A 15413-nucleotide genomic window follows, 5' to 3' on the forward strand; every position below is an offset into this window, starting at 1 on the left:
GGATCTCCTGTCTGTGGTATCAGTAACCCTTTCTGCAGTTTCACATGGTAGACATTATTATTCCCATTTCACTCAACCGAGTAAATGGCAGAGCAGTGATTTACATGTTGATAATGTTAAATCCAGTATCCTTCAAACCGTGTAAATAAAATAAGACATTTAAGCCATTCTCAAGCAGGGGAAATACATACTCAGGAAAATGAAGTCAAAGTATTGAAGATGATATTTTCAAATTACACAATTTTCATAAAATTGAAGATCCATAGTATAAACTTGGAAATAATCTTTCCTTCAAAAGTGGAGAGGTACTCTTCACTTTTCCCTCATGCCAGAGAGCACCTCACAAACTTGAGGGGTGCTTACAGAGTCCGGGTGCCTTCTCCTTTCCCGGGTCCTGCGTTCACGCCTGCCCCACCATGAATGAAGAGTACAAGATGATCGTGCTGGGCATCGGCCTGATGGAATGTATCCTTTCAGGTATAATGTTAGTGAAGGGAAAGAAAGTTCTTCATATGCATTGAAACCCCTACTATGGAGGAGAGAGTGCCTCTATAACACCACTGGAAGATTTATACAAAAGATTTAAAATACCAGGATCACCACCAGCATCAGTGGGGAGAGGAAGAGACTGTAGTGTTGACCTGATTTCCAAATTCCTTATAGCTAATGGTCAGCTGGTTAAGATGCTGCTTTATACAGAGGTAACTTGCTATCTGGATTTTAGTGACTAAAGGGAGGTTTGTCTATAGGGGTGGACAAATCTACAAGGATTCTTCCACTGAGGCAGAAGGCCTGCCATCTAGTTTAATGGGACTGTTTTTAAAATGTCACTTCAGGAAATCCCTAGCGTATGTTGCCAACTTATATGGAAAAGATTCGAGAACTTTTGAGAGAATTGATCCTAAGAAAACCCAATGTGAGAGGTGTATAAGAAATTTGATTTGGGCCAAGATGTTATGGATTTTACTGGTTGTGCTCTTGTGCTTTACAGAACTGATGACTACTTAGATCAACCATGTTGTGAAACCATTAATGGAATTAAACATGGCAGTGAATCTTTTCAAGATCTGGCAAAAGTCCATCCCTTTATCCATTCTATGGCCTTGGAGAACTGTCACATGGCTGTTTGCAAGGCTAAGTTCTATTTAGAGGTACCTAGATGTCGAATAAATCGATCAAATAAATCATTGTGCAGAATGGAAAAGTAATTGATGTAAAATCCGAAGGAGAAATTGCTCACTGTAAGTAGCTCATCTGTGATCCCAGCTATGTAAGAGATCGGCTAGAAAAAGTGGACCAAGTAATCAGAGTTACTTTGATCCTCAGTCACCCCATCAAGAACACCAGTGATGTCAATTCCTGTCAGGTCATTATTCCAAAGAATCAAGTCAGTCAAAAGTCAGATATCTGGATTTGCACAATCTCCTGCATGCACAGTGTAGCAGCACTTTCACTAGAAAAGAGGGTAAAATGCAGTTATAAGACATGTCATTCATTTAATTATCTTTAGACAGAACTAATTTAGACTAGGGTGATATTTACAAGCATCAAAAGCAAGTTTGAAATTATGTCCTCTCATTCAGATGAGTAATTCTGAATCCTTATGGTTGGGAAAGCATCTGATCTCTCCTGCTTACAAGAATAAAGAAAAGAACGGACCATCATTCTACTGAGAAAACCACAGTTGATTTTACCACACTAGGTTGCCTAATACATTATCTTTTCCAAAGAAATAAAAGCATATCAATAATTCTTAACAAAGATGTTCTGATAAAATTAATCTAAGTTTGCAAAATACATATGAAAGTTAATTGAGGCAACTTTTGGTGAAATGTGAATGAAGAACTTAGTGAAGTTTTCAGTATGATTTCTTGGCTCCCATTAGTAATCAAGACAAGACACGAAATCATTTTAAATGGAATTTAGCTGCCTAATTTAAAAAATTCAATTAAAAAAATGTAATCTGAAAGAGCCAAAAAGGGACACCACTCTTTTGTTAAGTCTGAATACTCCAGCAAATGTTACCTTTAGCCATCAGGAGCCCCTTATATTTAGAGACTAAGTTTGAATTTATATGTCTGAGGCCATGATCACAGTGGATTTCATCTCAGTTGGGTCAGACCATAAATAAGGCTGTATCAGCTGATTTTAGTCTCTAAATATAAGTCTTATGTTTAGGCTAAAAATAGTTAATTCACATGCAGTGTAAAAGATCCTGGATTCTAAAGTGTATTTTAAAATTTCCCTTCTCAGAGTGGAATGACTTTGCCCTTCAATTTGTTTATTGTCCTGTGGAAGATGTACAGGAAAACATTCTTTATATTTAATAAAACTGTCATGGGAATGAAATGAGTATTTATTTAAAGATTAAAAAAGAAATCTCTATTTTTAATGAACCAACACACAAGTATAAGAATGTCTGTAAAGGTTTCAATCTGGCTTTACTATATAGGGTTAGTTTTTAGAGTTATCATTTGCCAATTTCATGTTTATCCACCTCCCTGACTCATGTTGTTGAATAGACCAAAAAAAAAAAAAAATGACTCTGCTTGCTGAATTGAAACATAAAATAAGTTGGAGTTTAGAAACCATTTGTATCTTTAATGGCCTTCTGGTATAGTATTCTCTAGGGTACCAGGTCCTTCAAGCAGATGTTGCCTTGAAATGAGGGGCTTTTCCGTTTGGACACCAACCACATCTTTGCTTTGTTCACTGCAGTCTCTAGGGCCCCAGTCACAAGCAATATGCTCTAACTTGGTTCTAGTGCAGCAGGTTGGATTTTGAAACAAATGTTGTTTCTAAATGTTATGGTTAGATTTAGAAAGAGTGGCATGACCAATTAAAAAATTAGTCAGTGACTTAAGAGTGGGGTCAGGCCCACCCTCACTTAGTCTTGTGTACATTCTCTTGAGGCAGTTCGATGTCAGAACTTGTGCAGCCTGTCTCACGTGGTAGCTCTGACATCATGCACACAGGAATCGTTTTCCACCACTGACCACTGGCCTGCAAGATAGACTCGGCACTGCTGCAGACATCACGGGGGGCCAGGGCATTGGCCATTTACCTCCATGTGGAGAGCTAAGAGCTATCACCCTTATTCAACTCCAAGCTAGGGTCTGGGGGCCAGCATCAAACAGCACTGAAATGTCATTTTATTCATTCATACCAAGGCAGTCTGTATTCTCTGCATAGGGAAGAAAGAAAGAACAATGCAGAACTGTGAGCTAACTTCTAAATTGATATAAACCATGTTTGATTCAACCTTTCTGAATTTCTATTTTGTGCTAAAGAAAATACAAAAGGGCAGGAGATCATGGTTTCAGATTGACCTAAAATCGAATTCTGGTCCTGACAGTTAACTGCCATATCATTTATGCCGGTGATTTCACCTCCCTGAACTCCAATTGTTTTACCTAGGAAAGGGATTGATATCTGCACCTCAGGACAGTATAGATATGCTGTGAGTTTTAAGGAGAGAGCCCCACTTCCAGCAGTATCAGCTGCTCTGGAGAGTGAAGAAAGAAAAGTGGGGAGAGGCAATGGGGTGCCCACCTGGAAGCCAACATTAGCTGAGAACTTGACCTGTGGGCAGGAGCTGACACTGAGAATTGACTAAAGAAACTCGAAAATACCTGAAAGTTCCTCTGTTCCAGTTCTGGGAACAGAAAATTCTGAAGACGCTGTGTGGAAGCTTATAAAAGTGGAACATTCTCTGTCCAGAAACATGGCAAATTGGTCCTGTATATAAAGAAACTGAAACTTAGAAAAACAGCGAACAGCTTGGCCAAAGTCACATAACTCCTTATTTAAAAGTTGGAATTTAAACAAATTGTTGTATATACTGATCTGATGATTTCTGCATCCCTTGGGCTGGAAGGTCACCTGGACAGAGAAGATGGAGGCAGAGAAAAATGGATAGAGATGGAGAGAGTTCCAAGGAGAGATGAAGTGCAGCATCAGAGATATGTAAGACTTGGATAAAAGGAGACCACATGTATATCTCCCTGGGTGCCACACACCTGCCATTCCCTGAGACACTCCCCCAGCATAGCACAAAATTGGCACAGAGCACACCCACCACAGCTGTCCCAGGGAGCGGGCACAGTGAGGCGGGCTAGGGACATCCAGCACAGTGGTTACAGGAGAATTCACTCATTGACTGCTTGGCTTGCATCTTCATTCATTCTTTCATTCCTACAACCAGTCCTAAAAACTGCACACAAGTGTAAATTTCCTGCCTCAACACTAGATGAGACCCCATCTCTGCCTTCAAAAAGCTCATGACTTTCTTGAGAAAAGTTTGAAGACGCTGTGTGGAAGCCTATAAAAGTGGAACCTACTCTGCCCAGGAACATGGCAAATTGGTTCTTAGTTCTCAAAGTGGTAACAAGCTGATTATATAAAGAGATGTAAGCATGTGTTTTTCTCTTATGTTTTTGAATATTCTCCCTCCAAGCAAACAAAACATCTGGTGAACAATTATGATCTGCTGCCATCTGCATTCATGAAGTAGAAGGTGACATCCGTGTGGCTATGACAAAAAAGCCCACTTCAGACTCAATTGCATCCCTAACCCATCCAAATAAAGCCACCGGAAATATTTAGGAATACATATTTTATTTATTTTATTTTATTTGTGTGTTCATCTTTTTAAAAAGTATATTTTAAAACTTTTAATTTCAGGGCTACAAGTGGAAGCTTGTTACATAGGAAAGTTGATTTGATGAGGGTTGATTGTACAGACAATTTCATCACCCAGGTATTAAGTGTAGTACCCAGTAATTATTTTTTCTAATTCTCTCCCTCCTCACACCCTCCACCTTCTGAAAGGCCCCAGTGTGTGTTGTTCCTCTCTATGTATCCATGGTGTTCTCATCATTTGGCTCCCACTTGTAAGTGAGAACATGCAGTATTTGGTTTTTTGTTCCTGTGTTACTTTGCTAAGCATAATGGACCCCAGTTTCATCTGTGACCCTGCAAAGGACATGATGTCGTTCTTTTTTTATGGCTGCATTATAAGGAATATACATTTTAAAAGCACATTTGTAACCCTGGAAAATTTAAAAAACAAAAACAAAACAAATCTTATGACTGGACAAAAATGACAATGGAGAACTAGCTCTTAAGATAGAAAAATTTGAAAAAAAAAAAAAAACTATTGTGAGGAGTAACAAGTCAATCTAAATGTTACTGTATTAAGCTGTAGACACATTCCAGGAGAAAAAAAAAGAATATTTTCAAAAATCTGTTTTATATTCATGTTCTCTAGCAGATTAAAGAAAGAAAAGTGGCTATCTAGTGAGAACATCAGAACAATCAGAAATGACAAATGATTGCTTTCAGATGGAAAATACGATTATTAAAATTTCAAAAGCTGGAATCAATGATACTGAACAGAAAGGAAATGGAATTTGTTGTTTAGAGGAAAGTTTCTCCTACTTAAAAGACAAAGTATTATCAGATGAAGACAAAGTGAAAAATGACAAGCTATTGCTATAAGCTATAGATCTCAGAGAATAAAAAAACTCATCTGTGTATATGTGTCTGAGTTCATGCGTGTGTGCCTGTGCCTGCAATGTGTGTATGTGTGTTCATGTGTGTGCTTGTACCTAACTAGAAGGGAAGACAACCAACAGCTATAGTCATAGCATTCATAGAAAAGACACTCTCAATCTGAAGAAGGTTCTTGAAGACGAAAACAAATAATGAAAAAAAGACTGACATCCAGACACGCCTTGGTAGAATTTCTGATTTTTTGAAAATTAGAAAAACCAATGTAGGTCCTTGAGGAATCGCCACATACCCCAAAACCTAAAATACAATAAAAATAAATAAATAAATAAATAAAATAAAATAAAATAAAATAAAGGAGGCTTTGTAGAGAAAAAAAAAAAAAAGAAAAACCAATGTAAAAATGTCTATATGATTTACAGAAAACACAACTATCTGCAAATAAAAAGAATTAATAAATTAGCATTAGACTTCTCTTCTACAATACTAAATGTGGGAAGATAGTAAACCCCATAGAGAATTGTATTGGGGAAAGAAAAAAAATGTTGCCCTCTTCATGTATGCTCCTCAACACTGTCCTTGTTTGCAACTCTGACCTAGAACAAGTCTCACATCTCAGCAGCAAATGCCTTCTGTTGGGTGAGGAGCCATTGCTGGACGTTGCCTGATGAGGCTGATTCATCTTACTGGCAAAGGTGCCTGTTCTCTGTCCTGCGGGAAGCTCTTTCTTTTCCATCATTCCCCTGGGACATGGAGCCATGCGGATGTTGGAGCACCACACAGCTTGGCTGATTCCTGCTGGGGAAACACTGGAGACCCGAAGACCAACAATCAAATCAGTCAAAGACTTTTGTTTTTGTTTTTGTTTTTTTGACTTTGTTCTTATTTTGCTTAATTTTCTATACACTTTCCTTAGAAAATGTTGCCCTATAATCTGTTGTAAAAATTATTATTGTAATACTTTATGTATCATTTTTAAAAATGAAAAAAATTATACTCTGATACTCTGACATTCATCTATTATTTCATAAATGTTAAAATGTGGGGAAAATATTTTCCTCAGAACCAGGGAAATAAATGTATTCAAGTCAGTCTGTGTGTATAATCACAGCCTAAATTCTTTCAAGACAGTTTTCAAATTTTTGGTACTTTTAAAAATTCTTGCTTCCATGTCTTTCTTTGCACAAACTACAGATTACATTGGACTACTTCAAGCAGGAGGTGAGAACATCATCATCCTTAGTATGACTTTGCCTTGATTTGTTATAACCAATTGAAAGGTTTAATTGAGTCTTTGCCACTCAAGGCTTTTTTCGCAGACCCATGCCTTAATATTTGGGCTACACAAGAAAATGTTTTTTCTGCCACATATAGCAACAGATTTTTGGACCTCTGTATTTCTTTTCCTTCCTCCTTGCAGGATGATCAGTTCTTTATTAATTACCTCCTCATAACATAGTCGGAATGCCAATTCTTTCAGCTTTCACTACCTGGGAAACTCTAGCCAAGTTACTTAAACATTATTTTCTCGCCCAAAAAAATAGATTGCCCTGTTAAGTAAGTTACTGGATGTTTCTAAAGCCGTTTCTATGCCTGAGACAGAATGGCAAGCACACCACCACAGCTGTACCTGGCCCCTATCTCCTGTGTATGGCTGATGTGTTACGTCCATGCTCCAACAATTTTTTTCTACTGGATTCTTAAAGTTAAGTCATAGCCTTTCCATGGTGTTAGTTGTGGAATGAAGTGTTTGTTTGCTTTAAGAATTATGTCAGCCGGGCGCAGTGGCTCAAGCCTGTAATCCCAGCACTTTGGGAGGCCAAGGTGGGTGAATCACAAGGTCAAGAGATCAAGACCATCCTGGTCAACATGGTGAAACCCCGTCTCTACTAAAAATAAAAAAAAATTAGCTGGGCATGGTGGTGCATGCCTGTAATCCCAGCTACTCAGGAGGCTGAGGCAGGAGAATTGCCTGAACCCAGGAGGCGGAGGTTGCAGTGAACCGAGATCACGCCATTGCACTCCAGCCTGGGTAACAAGAGCGAAACTCTGCCTCAAAAAAAAAAAAAAAAAAAAAAAGAATTATATCAGAAATGGGCAAATTCTAGAATTAATTAAGGATGCCTAAAATAAAGAAGTATATTAGGCTGAGAAATTATTTGTCTTTAAACTGTCAATGAATGAGAAAACACATAATATTATTTCTTTGTTCTGCAAATCAAATAGGACCTTTCACTGAGTTAATTTGATTTTGATCTTCAGTACTAAAAATACAACTTAGCCAACCACCTCCTATATACAGGGGATTCCCTCTTATTTGAGGTTTTGCTTTGCAAGATTTCAGTTATTCAAGATCTACTGTTGTCCTAAAATATTAAATGGAATATTCCAGAAATAAACATATGCTTCAAATTGTTCACCATTCTGCATAGCGTTGATGTAGAATTTTTACTCCTTAGTTCAGCCACAACCAAGAAATATTAGGCAAGTGGACACATTGAAGGGTGAGAAGAGCAGAATTTATTAGGCAAAAAGGAAAAAAGCAAACAAAAGAAAAAAAATGCTGAATAAAATAAAGTAAGAGGGAGTCCTGCTAATGGGCTCCCACCTCACTGATTGAATACTAGGCCACCACGCATGAACTGAAGAAGGCAGGCTCCTCCTTGCTGCACAAGGCATGAACTTTCCATGACTCCACCCCATCCTCCCAGTGTGCAAGTAAGTCCCCATTCCATTGCAGGCATGTGCAGACAAAACCCTGGGCAGGATCCCTCACCTGCATAAAAGCATCTGATGTAAATCCTTGTAGGGAAGGTGGGAGATTCTCCAGGGATGCCCCTTATCTGTTTCCTGTATCTATCATTCCACCCTCTAAAGAAGTATATCTAGTTGCCATTATAGTAAGGATGAAGATGAAGACCGATCTTAACTGCTTCCTGCTGACAGGGGGCACTATTTTGGGGAAATGGCAGTCAGAGCTCACTCGGAGGCTGATCTAAGGGTACGCTGCAGAAGGGCTATAGTTAGAGGCTCTGGCTGCATAATGGTTTGAAGCTTGATGACTTGAAGATGAGAAAAGACAAACTGGGTTATTAGAAAACATGTATCAAAATGAAACAAGGTGGGGTAAGGACAGCTCAAAAATCCCAAGGTCTTTTACCAATTTGCACAGGAGGAGGGAGACAAAAATCCCTACCAGTAAAAAAAAAAAAAAGTTTACCTTTTGCTGTCATTTCAGACTTCTGGATTTCCTTCCCCCAACTCGAATCCTAAGTCAACCAGTTTAAGGTTTGGAAAATTAACTTCTCCCTGTTTGGAGGATGTATCCAAGGGGAGTGTCCAGTAGTATGGAGACAAAATTACCTCCTTAAAGAGAGGAGAGAGGAGGAAAAAAGAAAAAAAGGCATTTCTTTCAAGGGAGTCCCAGGGTTTCAGGATGTTTTTGAAAAGGGTACAGACTGATGAATGGTTACTGACTTAGAAAGACGGGAGTGAGGCATCCCAGGTTTCCTTCTCTTTCTAGCAGACACCAAGGGTGTGTGAGGGAGAGAAAGTGAGGCATTTCTCTTTCTTTCTTCCATTCTTACATCCCCTGAGTTCCAGCAAGTGCAACAGGGTGCTGTCCATGGGTATCAAAAAGCCTTTCCCCCATGTTAATGGGGTCCAGGGGGCTTTGTACACTGTATCTCCCCTGCTGTCATTAGCCTTAGAATCCCCTACACCTTGTTTATGCTATAAATACTAGCATGGCTTTATTCAAGAAATGGGAAGCTTGACTTAATCAGCAGGAATCAGTCAGGCTCACCTTCACTGTGCCTTTTAACTTCTGTTACCACCTGCCTCTGGATCCCTCAGATCCAGTTTTCCTTCACGAGGCTGCTACCCGAAGCTTAAAATTGAGTTTGGAACAAAAAATATGTTTTGAGGGGGGCACATGGACTCCTTATTATAAGCCAAATGCTAAAATGAAGCTGTGGAATCGAGTCCTCCTCCAGCAGAGAGACAAAAAGATGTCTTGTGACATGCCCAGATAACTGGTGGCTATAGTTATGCTTGCCAAGATTTGGGTGCATGGGACTTGGCTTTGGTTAGCTCCCTTGGACTTACTTTCCCAAAAAGGAAACCTCTGGGTGATGGGCATCCTGTGTTTTCCCATCACCTGGCGGGATCTGCAGGATAAGTGCTCAGAGCTAGGATATTGATCCAGATGTTTACATTACGCATCTTCTTCTGCTCCTTCTGAGCTGGAGTTGGAGATCGCTGGTTGGTTTACAGGAATAAACAGGGTTAGCCTGAAATGTAGGCAAACACTTAAAAACAACAAACAAGTCTCGAATTTAATGACAAATGTGTGATAAGTTTTAAAACATAATTTCTGTCTCTCCAGTCCTCATGTTTGTTAAAAACAAATCATGATATGACTGAGTTGTCTGAAAAATAGATTTTAGTCTTATGCTTGGCCTGATATTTGCATAAAGTGCCACAAGAATAATTATTTTTACATAAGTCTTTTAGACTGGCTTTGATGGAACTCTGTTTCACGAAGTAACTCAGATAGGACTTTCTAAAGCTGAACCGAGCTATGGTTTTGTACCTTTGAATTCCTGTGAGTTGGGTAAACTCTTCTCTTCTTGGGGTCCCAAGAAAATGGGGTTCCTGGACCTGTTAGAAAGTGACAGTTTTTATCCCCTGCAGGTTAGGAAACCTGTACAGGGATGGTATAGACAGGGTATGAGGCCAGTTTTACCAAGGGGCTTTTATTGTCTCTGGTAGTCAAGCTTGACTCCTTAAAGAGAAGCATACCCTTCCAGTCAAAGACTTGGTGAGACAACCAGTTTCTTCAATTGCATCTTGTTGCAAAAGAAAATGGATTCTTATTGCACTGAGGCAAACGACTATATTGCCATAAGTTAAGAATACTTACAACTATTTACAAATTCTGGAGAAGCCAGACAGTGAGACAAATATGCTCCAAATTTTATTCACAGGAATATACCTTACTCAGTTGTTAAAGGCCACAAATAGATCAAGATAAGTTTCCTTGACTCTGAAAAACAAAACAAGGATCAGCAATTTTGCAAGCAAAAGTCAAAAAGATTAATTTGATTTTCTGTTAGTTCAGTCCATTCAGGTAACTCTTGTTCTGCTTGATATTCATGAACACTTCAGCTCTTTATGAGTCCTGCACAATATTCATTTATTCCAATGTCACAGTCTCCAAAGGTATCAGAAACTTGCAACTGAAAGAACATGTCAAACTTCTATAGTTGATTATAAACTATCTTATGAAGAGGATCAAAACAAGACAATTGTCTCTAAATAACAACATATCCAGGTTAGTTACAGTTAGAAACACAATTGATAAAGACATTTGGTTATCTCAGGGATTTACAGTAACTTAATATAACAACTATAATTGTGATTGATAGCATATAATCAGACATTAGAACTTTAGAAATCCCCTACAATTTTGGAACATATATTAATATTGCTCTGCAATATATGCTAAAGATGATTAAACATCATTTTGGCATTCCCATGTACATAAACATGTCAAATAATCCTGCTTATTTTTATTTCAGATGCTTCAGGTTCTCTCTATAGCATCCAAAAAAGCCAGGTGTCAGGAAAGACAATTTTGAAACTGAAGTTTGCTTTGGGACACCTGTTAAATGTGTTAGAGTTATAAAACACTCTATGTTTTGAAATAGAATTCCAGATTGCTATAAGTTCTTTACTTTGCTAAAATGATGACTCAGAAATTTTAAAGGGCAAAAACCTTTTCTAGCCCTTTACAAATTTTGCCAAAGAGCAGATTACTGCCTTAAGAGTAGCTTGTTGTGCTTTTATTTCAATGCCCAATTTACAGAAAAACCATATCATACCCTTTTGCATTTAGCCAATATGTTCACACACAGAATTTCTTTTGTAAGATTAAGTTTTATAATCCTTCAACAGCTTGTTTGAACTTTCACCTTTATCTTATCTAATTCAAAACAATCCTTTAACCCTAGGCAAAAACTGTAAATTTTGATGATATCTGCATATTACGAATAATCTTTAAGGCTGTTGTATTTCTCAAATATTAAAATCATGTGAACTATAAGGTACCACAATTTTTATTTTCCCTTTACAGATTTCCTTCTTTAAGTCAATTAATTAGAGCTCTTTTTTCATAGACATCACACACACAATACGTATATAAGTACCCAGACCAGCAGAGAAAACTCTAAGAGCTAAAAGATTTTTCATTTGCCCATTTACTAATTGGATTACTGGCCTCTGGGTGGAGTGCTTTAAGAGCAAGACTAGAAAAACATGGTTTCTAGGGCCTAATAAACAGGGATAGCTGAAAGACAAAAACAGATTTTTAGAGGGAGCTATCTGCTTTTAATTCCTGGGGTTCTATGAGGAAAGCAGAGGTCTCTCCCTTTTATGCGTGCAGTAAGAGTGGCGAGGCTAAATGGGGAAAAATAATTCAGGTGATGCAGAAAAAACATTTTCTGCAAAACAAGACCCAAAAAGAGAAAAACATAAAAGCCTTTTAAATATACCTGTAACTTGGATATCCACTTTTAATTAAGCTGAGCGTTCTTTAATAAGTTTTTTTTCAAACCCCTTATTACCCAACTTTAGCTGTACTGAATCGCCAATATTTCTGGCTTCTAAACTTTGCTAAAGACTTAGAGAAAGGAAAATCCAAGGTGGTTTGTAGAGAGGAAGAGAATCAAAAAATGGCAGCAGTCACCCAGATACTAAACCCGAAAGAACTCATTCCATAAGCCAGGACTGAACCTGAGCTGTCCCTGTAAAATAGTGGAGACCTAAAGAAAGTACTACCACACGGGCACAGGCAACTTCCCAGAGACATAAGACGAGATGGAGTCCTGCAGCAAAGTTTGCTACTGACCGTACAGAAAGACATGCAAAGCACACCGGATTGGCCACAGCTTCAGAGCAATCTCACAAAAACAGTATCACTGTTCACAGAAAATATAAACAGTGATAATTGGGGTCCTGGCCTAGTAAAATGTTTTCTAAATGGAAAAAGCTCTCACTCTAAAGTTAACTACTCACCTGGTGGAGGAAAGAAAAAACACTTAAAGTGCAGGGCTGTGTTAACTGCTAACTAGGTAGGAAAAAAAAAAAAAAAAACAGCTTAAAACGCAAGGTTGGAAAGATGCTTGGGACAATAACCACTTATTCCTAAGCAAACAGTTTCCTCCAACAGGGAGAAAAACTTAATTGCTGTCAGAGGGAGCTGGTCTTCTCGGCCAGGGGAAGGGAAGACTCCATGGACATGTGGGGAATGCTGGCCAGCCTGCCACACGGGACCTTCAGGCCATATCCACTGCTTGCCTATCCATCCAAAGAAAAAGGAAGAAAAATGCCATAGAAAGGCTGAGATGGACCGACATTGCCATTCCCAGCCCCCGAGAGTGATGTGAACGGTGGCAGGCACAGCTTCCTTTACCCTCAGAAGAAGTCCAAGGACAAACAAGCTTAGAAATAAAAGGGGAAAAAGTTACTTTTGGTCCACACTTTACTCACCCTTCCTCGTGTCCCCATATGGGCCACCTAAATGATGCAGAAGTTTTGCTCCTCAGTTTAGCTAAACCCAAGTTCTTGTATCACGACCAAAAAAAATTAGACACGTGGACACTTTGAAGGGCGAGGAAAGCAGAAAGAAAACACTCAGCAAAGCGAGAGGGAGTCCTACCAATGGGCTCCCACTGTACAGATTGCATATCAGGCCATCACACAGGAGCTGAAGAGGCCTGGCTCCTTCCCCTGCACAAGGAGTGAACTTCCTGTGCCTCCACCCCATCCTCCCAGTGCACAGATGGGTTCCCCAGTCCATTCCAGATATGCACAGGCAAGACCCTAGGCAGGTGTTGTCATCTGCACAAAAGCATGTGATGTAAACACTCGTGGGACGGGTCAGCGATTGTCGGGGTAACCCCGTTATCTGCCTCCTGCATCTGTCAGTGTGATGAAAGCTGTCTTGCTTTTCAGATACGTCTCATTTTCAGATGGGACTGTCATAGTATCACAGTGCTTGTGTTCAAGTCGCTTTTATTTTACCTGAGAATGGCCCTCAAGCATGGAAGTACTGATGCTGGCATTTTGTTACAATCATTTTATTACTAGTCATTGTTGTTAGTCTCTTACTGTGCCTAATTTATAAATTGAACTTTATCATAGGTATGTATGTATAGGAAAAACCATGGTGTATTTGAAGGCTCGGTTTTATCCATGGTTTCAGGAATCCACTGCAGGTTTTTGAACATATCCTCTACAGCTAAGAAGGAGGTACTGCATAAATTCATCTCTGGGAGGTCCTCCTAGCGGGTCCACATCTTCACATTCCAAATATTTTGCTTGCCTTTGACAGCTCCTAGCCAATCAAGTCCCCTTAAGCCGTTTCAGATTATTCTTTGCATAACAAAATGGGTCTTCCTTATGGTGTTGGGATGGGAGGTAGAGGAAGATGAGATGTTACACACATCTTCATGGCACAGAACCAGTTAAAAAAAAAATCATCTTTCTAGACAATTTAAGCCGGGACATCTCCAACCCGAAAACAGAACTTGACCTGGACATGCGTCTGGAATCTGTCAGTATATCCTACAATATTCAGAGAAGGACATTTAAATTTTTTTCAGCTTTTATTACAGGTTCAGAAGGTACATAGGCAGGTCTGTTACCAAGTTGTATTGGGTGATGCTGAGATGCAAATTTTTAAGGAATCCAAATCAGTTTTCTTTTATTTTAAAGTTCTATTTTTTAAAAAATTTCATATATCTAACTAGATTTTCCATTTACCTCATAATTTACTTTATTACCTAAGTAATTCAAATTTTTAAAAATGCTACAAAATAAAATGTATGAAAGAAAATGTGAGACCCCCCACCACCCGCCAGCAGCACCCCAGTCCCCAGGTGCAGCAACAGAGAGAAGCCCTGTTAACCTGATTCCCAGATAGTTTATGTGCATATGCAAGTTGCTTTGTCGTGTTGTGTTTTTAAAGAAATAAGAACATACTGTACATAATGTTCTACAAAATATTTCACCTTCAAGTACTACATAAAAGTCGAAGGGAGATCAGGAGAAAGAAAGGTACATCATCTTTATGATAAAGATGCTGCCGCGGCTGCCAGCCTCCCCTGGAGACCTGCAGAGCAATCAGGCAAGGATGGTGCTGCTGAAGGCAAAACCCAGAAAAATACCACAGGCTTTTAAGAGACCTGAAATCACCGATTCGGGGTAGAAATTTCTGCTGAACTGGTCCATGCTGAAATCAAAAGCTGAATGACTTTTAGGAGAATGCTGATAGGCATTTTCTTCTGTCTTTTCTTGTCTCAGGCTGTGATGTAGAGTTCTGCTAGTACACTGTAAGACTCTAGGATTTTAAAACTAACTGAATTCGAGTTGCTCCTCGTGGAGGCCAGTGCTGCAAGGTTGCTGACTTGGGGGAAAATCTCTCTCCTAGCAGCTTCCGACCTCCTCAGAGCCTTCCATCTCTCTACCCCACTGCTCACTCTCTGTCCCCTGCTCTCAAGCCCCTCCTGCCTGGAACTGCCACTCATCACACAAGTCTCACAGCTCAGTTACCATGACAGACACATCCTCAAAAGGGCTCTTAGAGAAAGAATAGGAGCACTGGGGGAGCCTGAGAGTGATGACTTAAAGGCACACATCCAAATTAGAGATCTGTGGTTCACCAGCCAGGTGAGGCTGAACAGCTGACTCTGCTCCCCTAACCTCCCTTTCACAAGCTGTAACATGGGAATAATAACCACCTCTCTAAGTGCAAGGATGTCATAAACTCCAGATGAGTAAAATGTACTAAAATGTTATTTCTTATTGCAGAAACAAACTGGGAGTTAATTATTGACAGC

The 15413-nt window shown here is 39.3% G+C and overlaps 1 pseudogene; it reads left to right on the forward strand.

Moving 5' to 3' along the window:
* The first annotated feature begins 416 nt into the window (after positions 1 to 416).
* LOC101030536 (rab GDP dissociation inhibitor beta pseudogene) lies at positions 417 to 14754 on the forward strand (annotated as a pseudogene).
* Positions 14755 to 15413: the final 659 nt, after the last annotated feature.

This window comes from Saimiri boliviensis, chromosome 10 (genome assembly GCF_048565385.1).
Source record: "Saimiri boliviensis isolate mSaiBol1 chromosome 10, mSaiBol1.pri, whole genome shotgun sequence".
NCBI lineage: Eukaryota > Metazoa > Chordata > Mammalia > Primates > Cebidae > Saimiri > Saimiri boliviensis.